General features: G+C 41.2%; 2 long non-coding RNA genes across 4 annotated transcripts in view; both read right to left on the reverse strand.

Annotated features, from left to right (window-relative positions):
• The window catches only part of LOC127503639 (uncharacterized), a 129,068-nt gene that overhangs the window by 3,761 nt on the left and 109,059 nt on the right, over window positions 1-16,248 (reverse strand). The gene's annotated exons all lie outside the window — the stretch shown is intronic.
• Window positions 5,202-7,704, reverse strand: LOC127503653 (uncharacterized). The gene is made up of 2 exons (XR_007927166.1): window positions 7,597-7,704; window positions 5,202-7,429 (listed from the first exon to the last, which is right to left on the reverse strand). It is a non-coding gene; the product is annotated as an uncharacterized LOC127503653 (long non-coding RNA).

The raw sequence follows: 16,248 nt of genomic DNA on the forward strand, positions 1-16,248 counted from the left end.
ATATTTCTCTGATTGTGTTCATCAGAAAGAAGAAAGTCATATACACCTAGGATGGCTTGAGAGCGAGTAAAGCTTGGGCTAATTTTCATTTGAAAGTGAACTAATTCATTAAAGTCAGATTAATGTAGTATCAGAACATGAAGATGTCCAGCTGAAAGAACGACAGAAGAGAGGAAAATGAAAGTGCAGTAAACATTAACCATCAGCATCAGCCTTTCCTCATGTCCTTGTTCATCCCTCTATATAGATACGAGGAAAGGACAGAGGAATCAAAGAAAGATGATTTTGTAAATTGTAAGGGAATACTAATGTTTTTTTATGTTTTAAAAGCTATTACAATTATGAAAATATGACATTTTGGTGAGTGTATATAATGTAATAAATTACTCAATGTAAAAATTATTACATTATGAGCTCAAGATTTTATGTTTTGAGAATTATTACATTATGAACATTTTATTACAATAATAATGTAATACTTATTACATTATGTGCAGTTATTACATTAGAGTTGCTACAGTAAGCCTTTTTGTTCACATATGAAATAAGTCCAATAACTAACAAATCCCACAGCCACCAGATTTTTTTTTTTTTTTTTTTTGTTGTTTTTCTTATTATATTATATTATATTATATTATATTATATTATATTATATTATATTATATGTGTTATAAACCCAGCCTTCTTATGGTAGGTTCATATGGTAGTCCTATATAACTACCATTGCTATGTTCACATCAGGAAATAATGAGAAAAAGTTTTAGCAACAGAGAATGTGTTTAAAGTTTTGCAAAAAGAGTGCATGAGACAGCTTATACAGAAAATAGGCAAAGTTGTTTAAGGAAATGTGTGTCTCTGGGTGTCGTTTTCATCTTGTTGAAATGATGACTAAAATGATGACTAAAACTTTTGAAGAGACGGCGCCAACTCTGTGCTTTGACTTTAGAAGATGCAACATCTGGATCAACACGCACATTCGCAAATTTCTATATATCCTAATTATTGTTAATATGTAATTCATTTTTCCAGGAGCTCTTTGCTCCTCCATTAAATTGCTAACAGTGATTGTATATTAATTGCCTAAATTATTACATTATTAGCTAACTGCATTCTCCAAATTGTAATGTTGACATGCATTCTCTGTAAAGCTGCTTTGAAACAATATGTATTGTGAAAAGCGCTATACAAATAAATGTGAATTGAATTGAAAGGTTGTAGCCTCGCTTAACAATGAAAATAAGCTGTTAATACTACATTTAATGTTTTTTTTTGTTTTTTGTTTTTTACTTTTGATACTATTTTGAAGAATATATTTTCTCCTAATTGAATTTCATAAAGCATCAAAGTTGTTTGAGAGTGGGAGGAGCATTTTGCGAGGGAACTTTTTACAATTCATAATGAGGTCATTCTGTGGTTTAAACACTAATTCAGGTCATTATATGGTTGCCCGGACCCGGATAAGGCTTAAGGCTAAAGTTCCGGGCTAAAATGCATGTTTGAGCTGTTTAACTGAAAGCACATCTTGAATTGTTAGTTCACCCAAAAATGAAGATAATGTAATTTATTACTCGCCGTCATGCCGTTCCACGTATTTTGTTTTTTTGGCACACAAAAAATATTCTCGTGGCTTTATAATATTAATATTGAACCACTGTACTCACATGAACTGATTTAAATATGTTTTTAGTACATTAATGGATCTTGAGAGAGGAAATGTCATTGCTGGCTATGCAGGCCTCACTGAGCCATCAGATTTCAACAAAAATATCTTAATTTGTGTTCTGAAGATTAACGAAGGTCTTACGGGTGTGGAACGACATGAGCGTGAGTAATAAATGACAGAATTTTCATTTTTGGGTGAACTAACCCTTTAAATATGTCAGTGTAAGTGTTTTGTCTCAAGATTCACATCAGTAATGTTTTTTTCGAAGACATATTCATAAAAGCTGCTTAAATGTCCTAATTGTGTCAGATAAAAGCACATGATGTGCAAAGTGTACTCAGATCTCTTATATTACTGTAAAAGATGATCTGAGTGTAATAGGCCACTGAATGAGCCGTGGAGACAATGAAAGTGTTAATGCACAAACACACATCTGATCATTTTATATTTATAAATGTGTGTCTGCATCTCTAGGACAGACTTTTATTAGCTTGTTTAATTCAGTTTTTATTTACATTTACATTTAGTCATTTAGCAGACACTTTTCTCCAATGCGACTTACAAATGAGAATAGTAGAAGCATTCAAATCAACATGAGCACAACAGTATGTAAGTGCACAGCAGTTTCATCAGTAAAGTGCTCGTAGCAAGGTTTTTTTTTTTTTTTTTTTTTAATACACAAATAGATGGAGAAAGAGAAAAAAGAAAAGTAAAATATAAATAAAAGTAAGTGCTACTATTACTGGGTCAAGTGTTGACGAAAAAGATATGTGTTTAGCAGTTTTTTGAAAATGGCTAAAGACTCTCGGATAGAGCGTGGTAGGTCATTCCACCAACCAGGAACCGACCCGGAGAAGGTCCGTGAGAGTGATTTTGTGCTCCTTTGGGATGGCACCACAAGACTCCGTTCACTTGCAGAACACAAGCTTTTGGAGGGCGCATAAGTCTGAAGTAGTGAGTTTAGGTATAGTGGTGCAGAGCCAGTGGATGTTCTGTAGGCAAACATTAGAGCCTTGAATTGGATGCAAGCAGCTACTGGCAGCCAATGCAAACTGATGAAGAGAGGTGTGACATGCGCTCTCTTCGGTTCGTTAAAGACCAGTCTTGCTGCAGCATTCTGGATCAGTTGCAGAGGCTTGAAAGTGCATGCTGGAAGGCCTGCCGAGAGAGCATTACAATAGTCCAGTCTGGATAGAACAAGAGCTTGGACAAGAATTTGTGTGGAAAGCTCCGATAGGAAGGATCTGATCTATGTTATGCTATATCAGATATGTACAATAACAATTGTAGAAAAAAAAATAACATTATGATGTCCAGAAATCAATTTCAATAGTACATTGAGAACTGTGATAGTGTCATAATACAATATATTGTTAATTCCGAGATTCTTCAATTTAATGAATAAATAATGAATAATTTAATGAATAAATACAGGATAAGTACAGAATAAGTCCACACCTAATATTCGATTTCCCTAGTGGTCTAGTGGTAGAATTGTTAACAGTATCAAAGGTTGCGTATTCCAATGCGCCCTCGCATAGATTTTTTTTGCAAAGATGTCCATCAATGGTTGTATATCAACAGCAGGGACATGTTTGTGTGCATTTATTTTGTGATTTTACCGGAAAAATAGAACCTCCGCAACGGCGTTAAGCGATCGATTGACGCGCCCCTCGAGGGCGAGATGTGCTTTCAGTTAAATGGTCTTCTTTAGTGTTCACTAGGTTTATCACAAGAGCAGGCAACAGCGAAGGAATCTCTGTGCATGTTTTCTACACTGTGACAATTTGAGATTCTGGTCTATTTTTGCCTCCGTGTCTTTTTACTCTAATGGAAAGAAAACTTCCAAAATACACATTTAGATGGTGTTTGTTTTAAGCCTACTACATCCGTCTCTTTGCATCTGTAGATTTTTTCTTAAATTAACCAAAACAAGCTACTTCATATTTAAACGCATCAAGAGTCTATTCCCCTGAAATGTTATGTATTATAACAAATGCCTGCAGAGGGCGCCAAAAGCCTGGTGATTGTTGTTGTTACACCGCAAGATCAAATCCTTGTTTTTGGCCAAACAGCATTAGAAATATATTAATTTAAAAAATAATAGTAATAATATTTGCTAATTCTTTGTGACAGAAATTCTACAGCGTAATGTCTTGAACAAGAATATGTGGACATCAAAACAATAAAAATACATGCAGAAGAATGAATACAATGAAATGAAAGGTGTTAGATGTTCGCTGGATCAGGGTTACACCGCAGTAATGTTTTTTTTCACATGTTCTGGTAATCAGAAGATGCAGCACTTTGTGTTTATGATTGTAAATGTTCTGCTAGTGTATGTGTGGTCATGTTATCATCAACCTTTAAGTTCAGATGTTATGAAATGGGGTTTTGATTTCCATATCTGTTTCCAGCTCACAAAATCAGCCAATTTGAATGGACAATATAAAGACTGTTCATGCAAATCTTTGGGCTACAATGCCATACATTTGTATTTTTCTTTGCTCTTTGCAGATTTTTATTTAGTGTTATTTATATATATTAATTTGATTGTATTTTTATATTTTGGAATCTTTAAGTTTGGAGGCATGAACAGTTTAAGACCGTTCATAACTGTTTTGAGTCAGTTACATATAAATGTATTTTGGTCTAGTGTACTACTTAAGACATAGTCTTAACATAATGACTATTTAACTGACCCTCAGATGAGCTCCAACAGTATTCAGATCCAGACTCAAAACACTTCTGTTTAGCTGTACATTTACTGACTGAACACAGTACAGCCGACTGACTGCACTTTATATTATATCTGTGTCTCTTTTTAACTGTTTTAATACATTTAAATTTTAATCAGTGTCTTGTTCTTTGTTCTTATTTCTATCCACGTGATATTTTTATGATTCTTTTTAAAAATCCTTTTCATGTAAAGCACTTTGGATACCATGTGTATGAAATTTGCTATATAAGTAAACTTGTTTTGCTGTATAGTTTTTTTTTTTGTGGTAATGTAAAAAAAGCAAAAGCGTTTCAACTGTACATGTTCTACTCACATTTCAGTTTCATTAAATACAGTTTCACAATACAAAATGAATCAATCTACCAGCCACACGACTCAGAATACAATACTATAAAACAACCAACAGTTTCAAAATTAACATGAATTATCACAGTATTATTTTGCCAAGAAGACACTTAAATGTTTTTTTTTGTTGTTTTTTTTAATACTCCTAAAAACAGTTTATCAGACTCTCATACAAAAAAGTAAAAAAAAAAGTTGTCACGGGGATGGTTCCCTCTCAAAAGGTACTGACTAATAAGTACACTTTAATCTGTTCCCTCAAATGGGTAGAATGTACTGTGGTGTTCCTTTGAAAGGGTTCCACTTGAGTGACCTTGGACCTTTTTTCCTGAGTGTATTTTTCATTCATAGCTGTTGAATGATTGATTTGTTCCTGTCAGTCATTCCTTTTGTGGGACATTATTAATATATTCAATCACAAATTAATTGTGCAGAAACAGGACAACAGAGATTAGATTAAATTGTTTGTGTAGGAAATTTATATTTGCAACGGACAAAACAAGTCATTGTAGTGAAATAATGAAAAATATTATGAGAAAGTGTAAGCGTTAGACCGTACATCAAAAATGTTTCATTTCCTTAGTGTAAACAGGAAATTGTCAACCTGTTGTTTCAAAAACTACCATTATCTTTCACACCACAAACTTTTTATTCTGTGGCTTATTGACAAACATCCTCATAAAAGCTTTTTTTGGTGAATCTCTTTATTATAATCACCAAAATCACACATGCCGCCTTCAGTCAGTCACTGCACAGCTCCACACACACACACACACACACACACACACACACACACACACACACACACACACACACACACACACACACACACCTCTAAATATCACATCATATTTCTGTATCAGTTTGAACTTCATTATCTGATCAGTGAGTGTTTCCCCTCATCTGTGAGTGTCTCTGAATGATCAGACTCAATCTCTGGATCATGAGAAACTGAAATCACAAACAGACATTAGTTAAAACTCTCATTCAGTTAAAGATAGTAAGTGATGAAACAGAATTGGTGATGAAATATGTAATGTGTAATTCAGAGCCGGCCCAAGACATAAGTGAGCTAAGCAGCTGTTTGTATACCCACATTCTTTAAAATAACTTTTAATGTTCAGCAGAAGAAAGAAACAGGTTTAAAACAACTCGAGAGTGAGAAAATGATGAATGATTTTTCATTTTTAGGTGAACTATCCCTTTAATGTTAATACATCTTAAGTTATTTTACTGTAGTTGATTGTTTTGCACTTTTGCATGTTGCTAATTTTTTTAACCAAAAGTAATTGAAGTGGGTAACTTGATTACAGTAAACGAATTGTCTGCTGGTTTATTTAGCTACTTCTCAGTACACTACATTAAATATGCCTCTCAGTACTGTAAGAATTTGAATATTAAAGTGCAAATGAACACCTGACCACTCGTGGGTTTGCTACAATTAAAAAAACGTAGAAGGGTAAAAACATGCAGGCAGGCATGTAAGAAACACAACTACAACTGATAAAATTGATAATGTTATATTTATAGTGTGTGAATAATCAAGCATTAGCCATATTCAGATGGTAATTGTTTCTCATAAAGTATTTTCAGCATTTACAGGGGCTAGTCTGTGATTTTATTGTTGTGCGAATCCAGAATGTCTGTTTTTCTGCCACCACCCACGTAAAAATCTGTTTTTTGATAAACACTAAGGTTGTGTGATGATTCAGTCCTCATCTCTGACTTTACAAGAGGAGATTAATTAAAAATTCACCGTTTGAATCCTTTTTGACCATTGCGGAGCACCGTACGATAGCTGTTGTGCTTCACTGTAATCTAGATGCACTTTAAAGATGTACACTTTTATTACTGAAATGCTGGAAAGTATTTAAAAGAACAATATTTCATCACAGGAGAAAGAGAAAAACATTTGAAATGAGTTGTTATTGTGGCACAATGTACAATTTTAAAATCTGTAGGCTATTATATACATTAAAAATATAAACTTTATCTCATGTAAATAAGAGGCTGCATTAACGTATTTCTGCTAATTTCCATATTTTTAAAATGACATCCATCATTTTAAGATAAGATGCAAGCCAGAAAGCCATTTCAAATATAGTGTTTGTCCTGTTTTTAAACCGGGTTCAAATTCCCTAATCAATCAGCAAGAGATAAGGCATATAAATATACAGCTGACTCACCTGTGTTCCTCCACATTTTTCTTCATCCCTCCTCCACCCGTCTCCTCACACTCGCCTGGTTACTTTCCTAACTAGAGATACGGAGGGAGTACTCTGGGTTCAGGCCAAATACTGAGCTCTGAGCCTCTCCTCGGACAACACACCAAATACACATAACCTTTACTCTATCTGATTATTTGTGTGATCTTGTGAATAGAGCTAATTGTCAATCGTACTGGCGGCATCGAAGGGCCCCCAAATAAAGTTCTGCTTAGGGCCCATAAAGGCTTTAGCCGGCCTTGATCTAAACAGTGTTTATCATAAAGATCATAAATACTCACAGTTTGGTCTGTCAGCATCACTGCTTCTCCGTCTGACTCGTCTCAGGATCTGTTTCTCTCCTGCTTCATTTTCCTTGTTCTCTCTCGTCCTGATGTTTAATTCTCCAGCAGTTTGTGATGCTCCACAGATCTGTTGACATGCACTAATTTCTCTTAGATTTGGTTTGTGCATTATATCCTGTGGAAACAAACATTGAGAAACAGTTTAAAGTTTGGCGTTTGTTAAGAGGCTTAATTGTTTTGCAATGCAGATTTACATTTCAGTTTCATTATAATAAAAACATATTTGTTGAGATTTGAACAAAAGCTCTTTAAAACACAATAACAGATAAGCATTATAATCACCTCGTGATGAGCTGAAGAGTGGGAAATACCCACTGCAGATCTGAGATCTGATGACGGTGGACGATCTGAAGGTATGGAGCAGATTATAAAGAAATGCACAGACAACGAATGTGACTCATGATGAAACCGGTAGTGTTCTAAGAGGAACTGGGCGGCACCGCTTGGTGCCACGAAGAGGGTAAACGCTACTATCTTTGCAGAATCTGCAAAAATGTTAATCATTTGATTCACATGCACTTGATTCTGAAGTACCTAACTTACGTTACATAAAATCCATAATGTTTGTAATAGTGTCTATTCAGTGTGTTATCAAAAAGTTATGAAACGGTCATGAGGTTTTGTGTAGAACAGAGTTTGCTGCAATACAGTAAATGTTCTCACTGTATATGACTGAATCTATACTGTATTCAGGGTGAGTTACAGTAGTGTGTCAGTATCTACCATGGTAATCTGTTTACTGTGTCACATGACGTACTGTAATGCTGTATTTGATGGCATCTGTCTCTCTTCTCCTGATGCATCGCTGATCAATCTGATGTTATACAGTCATTGACTGTTTCCTCTACCTCATACACACACACACACACACTTTGAACATTTGTGGTTATAATCTATTTTGATAGTAAGAGCTTTATGAAAGGAAGTTACTGTGAATGAAACATTTATATAGATGAAACACTTATTTTGTGTTGTGAAAAGATATTTTGTGTATTGTACTAACACAGCTGCTATGCTGAAATGTTTGTAAAAAGTGCACTTCTGATGTTGTGATATTAGTACTAAGAGTTTTGAAAATGTACGGTTTGCTTGTGAAAATAGTACCAAAATGAAAAAAAAAAAAAAAAACTGTAGTGATTAACAGATCATTATTTAATGTAAATTACTGTTGTTGGTGCAGCTATTTGCATGATAGATAACCGCTATATTTATATTAACTTATAGGAAAATACACACACACACCACTCGTTTTCTGTCGAACCGTAACCTCTTTATTTTTTCACATATATCTATTTATGGATGACAGGATCATATATGAGGACACACATTACATATGTTAACACTTACTCTCATACTGTACAGTATACTATTAAAATAAATAACAATCCATAAACACAGTCTTGTATTTCTCGGGTTGCATTTACATACCAAACAAAAACTCACTGTCACACATATCGTGTACATATCGTTTCAAAGCAGCTTTACAGAGAATGCATGTCAACATTACAATTTAGAGAATGCAGTTATCTAATAATGTAATAATTTAGGCAATTAATTTACAACCCCAAAATCAGAAAAAGTTGGGACAGTATGGAAAACACAAATAAATTTTAAATGATTTCTAAATTTACTTCGACTTGTATTTCATTGCAGACAATACAACAGCACATTGTTTAATGTGTTCCTCATGATTTTTATTGTCATTTATTTAAAAAAAACAAAATTCCTATTTTGGTTCTTGCAACACATTTCAAAAAAAAAGTTGGAACAGTAAAGCATTTACCACTTTGTAATGTTGCCATTCCTTTTCACAACACTTAAAAGACGTTTAGGGACTAAAGACACCAAGTGATGAAGTGTTTCAGGTGTAATTTTGTCCCATTCTTGCTGCAAACAAGTCTTAAGGTGGGCAACAGTACGGGGTCTTCATTGTCGCATTTTGCGCTTCAAAATGCGCCACACATTCTCTATTGGAGACAGGTCGGGACTGCAGGCAGGCCAGTCAAGTACCTGTATCCTCTTCCTCCGCAGCCAGGACTTTGTAATGTGTGCAGAATGTGGTTTTGCATTATCTTGTTGAAATATGCAAGGACGTCCCTGGAAAAGATGTCTTCTTGAAGGCAGCATATTGTGCTCCAAAATCTCTATGTACTTTTCAGCATTAATGGTGCCATCACAGAAGTGCAAGTTACCTTTGCCAAGGGCACTGACACAACCCCATACCATGACAGACCCTGGCTTTTGGACTTGTTGCTGGTAACAGTCTGGATGATTTTCTTCTTTGGTCCGGAACACACGGCGTCCATTTCTCCCCAAAAATACCTGAAATACTGATTCATCTGACCACAGTACACGTTTCCACTGTGTGATGGTCCATCCCAGATGCCTCCGAGCCCAGAGAAGTCGACGGCGCTTCTGGACACTGTTAACATAGGGCTTCCTTTTGGCACAGTACAGTTTTAACTGGCATTTGTAGATGTAACTACGTATTGTGGTACTTGACAAAGGTTTGCCAAAGTAGTCCTGAGCCCATGTGGTGATATCGCTTATAGATTGACGATTCTTGATGCAGTGCCGCCTGAGGGATCGGAGATCACGGTTGTTCAGCTTAGGCTTGCGCCCTTGTCCTTTACGCACTGAAATTCCTCCACATTCCTTGAATCTTTTAATTATGTTATGCACTGTTGAAGGTGAAATAAGCAAATGTCTTCCTATCTTTCTTTGAGGAACATTGTTTTTAAACATTTCAATAGTTTTCGCACATATTTGTTGGCAAACTGGCGATCCTCGGCCCATCTTTGCTCCTAAAGGGCTAGACCTTTCTTGGATGCTGCTTTTGTACCAAATCATAATCACAATCACCTGTTGACATCACCTGTTTCAAATCACATCATTATTTAACCAATTTACCTGATTACTAGCCCTAAATTGCTCCTGTCCCAACCTTTTTTGGAATGTGTTGCAGGTCTGAATGACAGGAAAGGATGTATATTTACAAATGAAATTAAGCTGACCAGACAAAACATGTATTTCATTGCAGACAATGTGAACACAAAATATTTCAAGTCAAAGTAAATTTAGAAATCACTACTTTCTTTTTTTATTTGTGTTTTCCATACTGTCCCAACTTTTTCTGATTTGGGGTTGTACAATCACTGTTAGCAATTTAATTGAAGGTAGAAGCAAAGAGCTCCTGGAAAAATGAATTACATATTAACAATAATTAGGATATATAGAAATTTGGGAACGTGCGTGTTGATCCAGATGTTGCGTCTTCTGAAGTCCTCGCAGAAGTTGGCGCCGTCTCTTCAAAAGTGTTGGTCATCTGAGGTCTTCTTAAGAGGCTGGATCCAAACTGAAACTGATGTACATCACTGAGTGCTGATTGACTGAAATGACTCTATTAACATGTTTACATCTCTGTCGACACACTGGCTTCTTTGACAGAGCAATGACACCTTAGTTATCTTCACAGATTTGTACTAGTTCGTTCAGACAATCGTTTTTCCTGCTGTTTAACACCTACAAGAAACATGCTGTCTTGTGTGGTTTCAGCCGGTGTCATATGTAAAGCATCTGTGGGCTGTTTCTTTGACTTCCAGGAAATCAGAGGACCATTCTGAGTAAGATTATAACCGTATCCTGTCATACTCTGCATCTGATGCCCATCAACATCACATATGCCACAAGTTGTTGTGAAGATTTTGCACCCATTTTGCACGTGAAATTCAGGTGGAGGGCAAGCAGAGAAAATTAGAATGGAAGAGATGGAGAAAAGTCTGTACTGTGCTGGTTTAGAAAGAAGATCACAACATATGTTGGACGTGATCGTTATGTTATGCGATTTTTCTACTGAATTGAAAGATTTGACTGCCATCGAGGAGGTAGATATAGAGAATGTGAAGCTGTCACACCGTGTTCAGTTCTAGTCTGAGTTTGTTTATATCACGCTGCCTTTCTGCTAGTGACGTTAAGGGCAGTATTTTGATTTTCTGTCCTGTCCTGATTAACATTTGTATAACTACACAAATGCCATAGTAAACTATGGATTTTGTAGCAGAATTATAGTTAATTTGTGGTTACCATGGAGTAACTACAATAACCATGTTTTTTGTTTATTTGTTTTATTCGTAGTAAACCCCTGTTTAATTTTCGTAAGGGCTGCTGGCGTGTGATAACAGAACGCTTTTATGAGAATCCCGTCGAAGGGAGAGGAGTGGGCCGATAATCTAATAATGTTACTGATTAAACCCACTGCCTATCTCTCAATAAAATAATCACATAGCTGAGTGTTTTTGAAAGTTTTGTATTTTTTGTTTGTTTAATAATTAAAATTACATTTGCAAGTATGACTCTCATTCAGATTGTGAATGAGTATAATTTGCACACAGCCACTTCAAAACTGTTCACAAGCTTCTATGAGTTTGATTTTGGTTGTCATTTGTTGAAATAACATTAAATATATATAAAAAAAAAAAATACAGTGTGTCTGTCCGCTGAATGTGACCCTCCGATTCTCCTCTGTGGCCATATGGGAAAGTGAATATTTACAAAGACAACATTAAAAGTAAAGTTACATTTTCCACCCTCGACTTCTGTCAGCTTGTTCAACACTTATATTTGGACATTTTCTACCATATGATGGCTGAAGCAGCAGCGCGTGTAACCACATCAACATTGTGAATGGAATTCTACAAAACTTAAAGGCCCAGCATTAACCATTTCTCCTCCTAATTTCCTTTATATCGCTTTAAAATACAGCATTCTGTGCAGAATTCAAATGGGTCAGATTAGACTAGTTGCGCTAACGTGAAAACGGTCTTCATTCGCGTCAATGGAAAGCATAGTGCCTATTTAGACTGTCTGAATCGTTCCCTATTCTCTATATAGTGCACTATGTGCCATTCATGTAGAAACTAGTAAATGTGTGAGCAAATGACCGATTTCAGCCCCAGCTTCAGTGTCCGTGTATAGAGGGTATGCATTGACGTCACTTTCCAACAGGTGTCCTGACATTTCATCCTACCCGTCAGATTGTCCTACCCGGGCTTACTGCACGTGATAATTTTTATCATGATAAATAACGTCTCGGTTACGTATGTAACCCTCGTTCCCTGAAGGAGGGAACGGAGACGTACGTCAGTAGTGACCGACGAATTGGGATATCGCTAGAGAGCCCTATCAGCTTCGAGTGAACTACAACAGGCCAATGAAGTTGGCGTGCGATATTTGCATAATGCGCACCGCCCCCGCCAGGTGGTATAAATAGGGGAGCAGATGCAATCGCACTCTGTTTTTCGCTGAGGAGACAACCTAGTCTGCACTACAGCGAGGGTACAGCAACTGTGGCGACGGGACGTACGTCTCCGTTCCCTCCTTCAGGGAACGAGGGTTACATACGTAACCGAGACGTTCCCTTTCAGTCGGTCACGTTCGACGTACGTCAGTAGTGACCGACGAATTGGGATCCCAAATAAAGCGCCACAGTATGAACCCCTTCCAGTGCCCAGCGCAAGCTCTAGCCACCCGGCGCACCAGTGGGACGGGGAAGGGGGCGAGCTTACGCCGAGAGAGTCTACTGCTGTTCCGATATACCCACTAAGTAAACTAGACTACACTGGGGAAGCGAACCCGTAGGGGACGCTGCGGAGACCACTACCCACCTGTAGGGGAGGAATTTACGTGGAGAGTACACATATGGACTGGCCGTGGGCAGTACGCATATGGAGTCCCTGGGATGGCTCCACCTGGGTAGGGGGGAGACTCATCTGACAGGTGACAGCAGAGCTGGCTCTGCTAGGGAAAGACACGGGCTCGCCGTAGGGAGTTGACCGTGGACAAATACACACATGGGACCGCTCACGTGGAGGGGTCACGACATGTGGAACCCAGCCAAACGTCAACGTCGGTGACGGAGGTTTGGCCTGGCATCAGACACTCCGCAATGTCCGAGCCGAAGGGGGAGGCGGAGGAACTCGACAGGGTTCGCCAAGCGGGGAACTCGACTGGAGTAAAAAGGATGCACGTATCCGGCCCAGGGGGCGGGAGTGGCATTGCAAGCCGACACTAGAACGGGCTCTTCGCGTCTACCGGCTGGTGGAAGCGAGTACACGGGAAGATACCGGTTCTACACGAAGGCTATAGAATCTAGCGAACGTGTTAGGTGTCGCCCAGCCCGCAGCTCTACAGATATCTGTCAGCGAGGAGCCGTGCGCCAGCGCCCAGGAAGAGGCCACTCCTCTGGTGTAGTGGGCTCTCAACCTGAGCGGGCAAGGCACGCCCTGGGACTCATACGCCAGGGCGATGGCGTCCACTATCCAGTGGGCCATCCTCTGCTTGGAGACAGCCTTTCCCTTCTGCTGGCCTCCGTAACAGACAAAGAGCTGATCTGAGGTCCTAAAGCTTCGCGTTCTGTCCACGTACAGGCGCAGAGCGTGGACGGGAGAGAGCAAAGCTAGGGCTGGGTCTGCCTCCTCCGAAGGCAGCGCTTGCAGGTTCACTACCTGATCTCGAAAGGGAGTGGTAGGAACCTTGGGCACATATCCAGGCCGGGGTCTCAGGATAACGTGAGAGTCACCGGGCCCGAATTCCAGGCACGATTCGTCAACCGAAAATGCGTGCAGGTCCCCTACCCTCTTGAGCGAGGCCAATGCAACCAGGAGGACGGTCTTTAGGACAGTACTTTTAACTCGACTGATTGCAAAGGCTCGAAGGGACGACCCCGGAGAGATGTAAGAACCAGGGTCAGATCCCAAGAGGGTACAGAGGGGGGCCAGGGAGGATTAGTCTCCTCGCCCCCCTCAAGAACCTGACGATCAGATCGTGCTTCCCTAGCGATTTACCATCAACTGCATAGTGATGTGCGGCGACAGCGGCAACATACACCTTGAGGGTGGAGGGAGACAGCCTTCGCTCCAGGCCCTCTTGCAGAAAGGAAAGCACGGTTCTGACCGAACATGATCGGGGGTCCTCTCGCTCTGGTTGAGAGGAACACCATTCGACGAATAGGTTCCACTTCAGCGCATAGAGGTTCCTCGTAGAAGGAGCTCTAGCGGAAGTGATGGTGTCTGCGACCGCTTGCGGGAGATCACTCAGAACCTCCGCGTCCCGTCCAGGGACCACACATGGAGTTTCCACAGGTGGGGACGCGGGTGCCAGAGGGTGCCCCGTCTCTGAGTCAGGAGGTCCTTCCTCAGAGGAATGGGCCAGGGAGGTGCTGTCGCGAGGAGCGTAAGGTCCGAGAACCAGGTCCGAGTGGGCCAGTATGGAGCCACTAACAAGACCTGCTCCTCGTCCTCCCTGACTTTGCACAGGAGCTGTGCGAGAAGGCTCACTGGGGGAAACGCATATTTGCGTAGGCCCCGGGGCCAGCTGATTGCCAGGGCATCCATGCCGAGCGTGCCGCCGGTCAGGGAATAGAACTGGCAGTGGGCAGTCTCCGGGAGGCGAACAGATCTATCTGTGCCTCGCCAAAGCGCTGCCAGATCAGCTGGACCACCTGGGGACGGAGTCGCCATTCGCCCGGAAGCGGAGGCTGCCGTGAGAGCTCGTCGGCTGCACGGTTGAGCACGCCTGGGGCGTGAATGGCACGAAGCGACCTCAGATGCTTCTGACTCCATAGCAAGAGATGGCGGGCGAGTTGCGACATACGGCGGGAGCGTAGACCACCCTGATGGTTGATGTACGCAACGGCCGCAGTGTTGTCCGAGCGGACCAGTACGTGCTTGTCTGTCACCAGCTCCTGGAAGCGGCCCAGTGCAAGACGTACTGCTAGCAACTCGAGGCAATTGATATGCCAATGCAGTTGGGGCCCCGTCCACAGACCCGATGCTGCATGCCCGTTGTACGTGGCCCCCCACACCGTGGCAGAGGCATCTGTGTGGACCACAGCATGCCTGGACACTTGTTCGAGGGGAACTCCAGCCCGCAGGAACGAAGAGTCTGACCACTTGGTGAGGGTGCGACAGCAGTTCGGTGTCACGGGGACACGGAACGTACCGCGCTGCCACGCCCATCTCGGGACCCGGCCGCGGAGCCAGTGTTGAAGCGGCCTCATATGAAGCAATCCGAGCGGCATGACTGCGGCTGCGGATGCCATATGCCCCAGGAGCCTCTGAAAGAGTTTCAGTGGGGCCGCCGTCCTGCGCTTGAGCGTACTCAGGCAGGTCAACACTGACTGGACGCGCTCCTCGGAGAGGCGCGCGGTCCAGGCGACCGAATCCAGTTCCCTACTGAGATAAGAGATCCTCTGCCCGGGGGAGAGTTTGCTCTTGTCCCAGTTGACCCGAAGACCCAACCGACTGAGGTGAGCTAACACCATGTCCCCGTGTTCGCACAACTGCTCCCACGAGCTGGCCAGGATGAGCCAGTCGTCGAGGTAGTTGAGATGCGAACGCCCTGTTCCTTGAGCGGAACAATGGCCGCCTCCGCAACCTTCGTAAAGACGCGGGGCGACAGGGCCAGCCCGAAGGGTAGGACTTTGTACTGATATGCCCGACCCTCGAACGCAAACCGTAGGAGTCTGTGACGAGGCAGAATCGAGACATGAAAGTACGCGTCCTTCAGGTCGATCGCTGCAAACCAATCCTGGGGACGGATGCATTTGAAAATGCACTTCTGCATAAGCATCTTGAACGGCAGCCTGAGAAGGGACCGATTCAGGACACGCAGATCCAGGATTGGCCGTAGCCCACCGCCCTTCTTGGGTACAATGAAGTAGGGGCTGGAGAACCCTGACTTCAAATCGGCTGGAGGGACCGGCTCGACTGCATCCTTCGCCAGGAGGACAGCAATCTCCGCCCAGAGAACAGGTGCATTGTCCAGGGACACACGAGTGTAATGGACACCCCTGAACACCGGGGGACGCCGGGCGAACTGAATCGCATAGCCGAGTCTGATGGTACAAATGAGCCAGCGGGACGGGCTGGAAAGCGC

Source organism: Ctenopharyngodon idella, chromosome 21 (genome assembly GCF_019924925.1).
Source record: "Ctenopharyngodon idella isolate HZGC_01 chromosome 21, HZGC01, whole genome shotgun sequence".
NCBI lineage: Eukaryota > Metazoa > Chordata > Actinopteri > Cypriniformes > Xenocyprididae > Ctenopharyngodon > Ctenopharyngodon idella.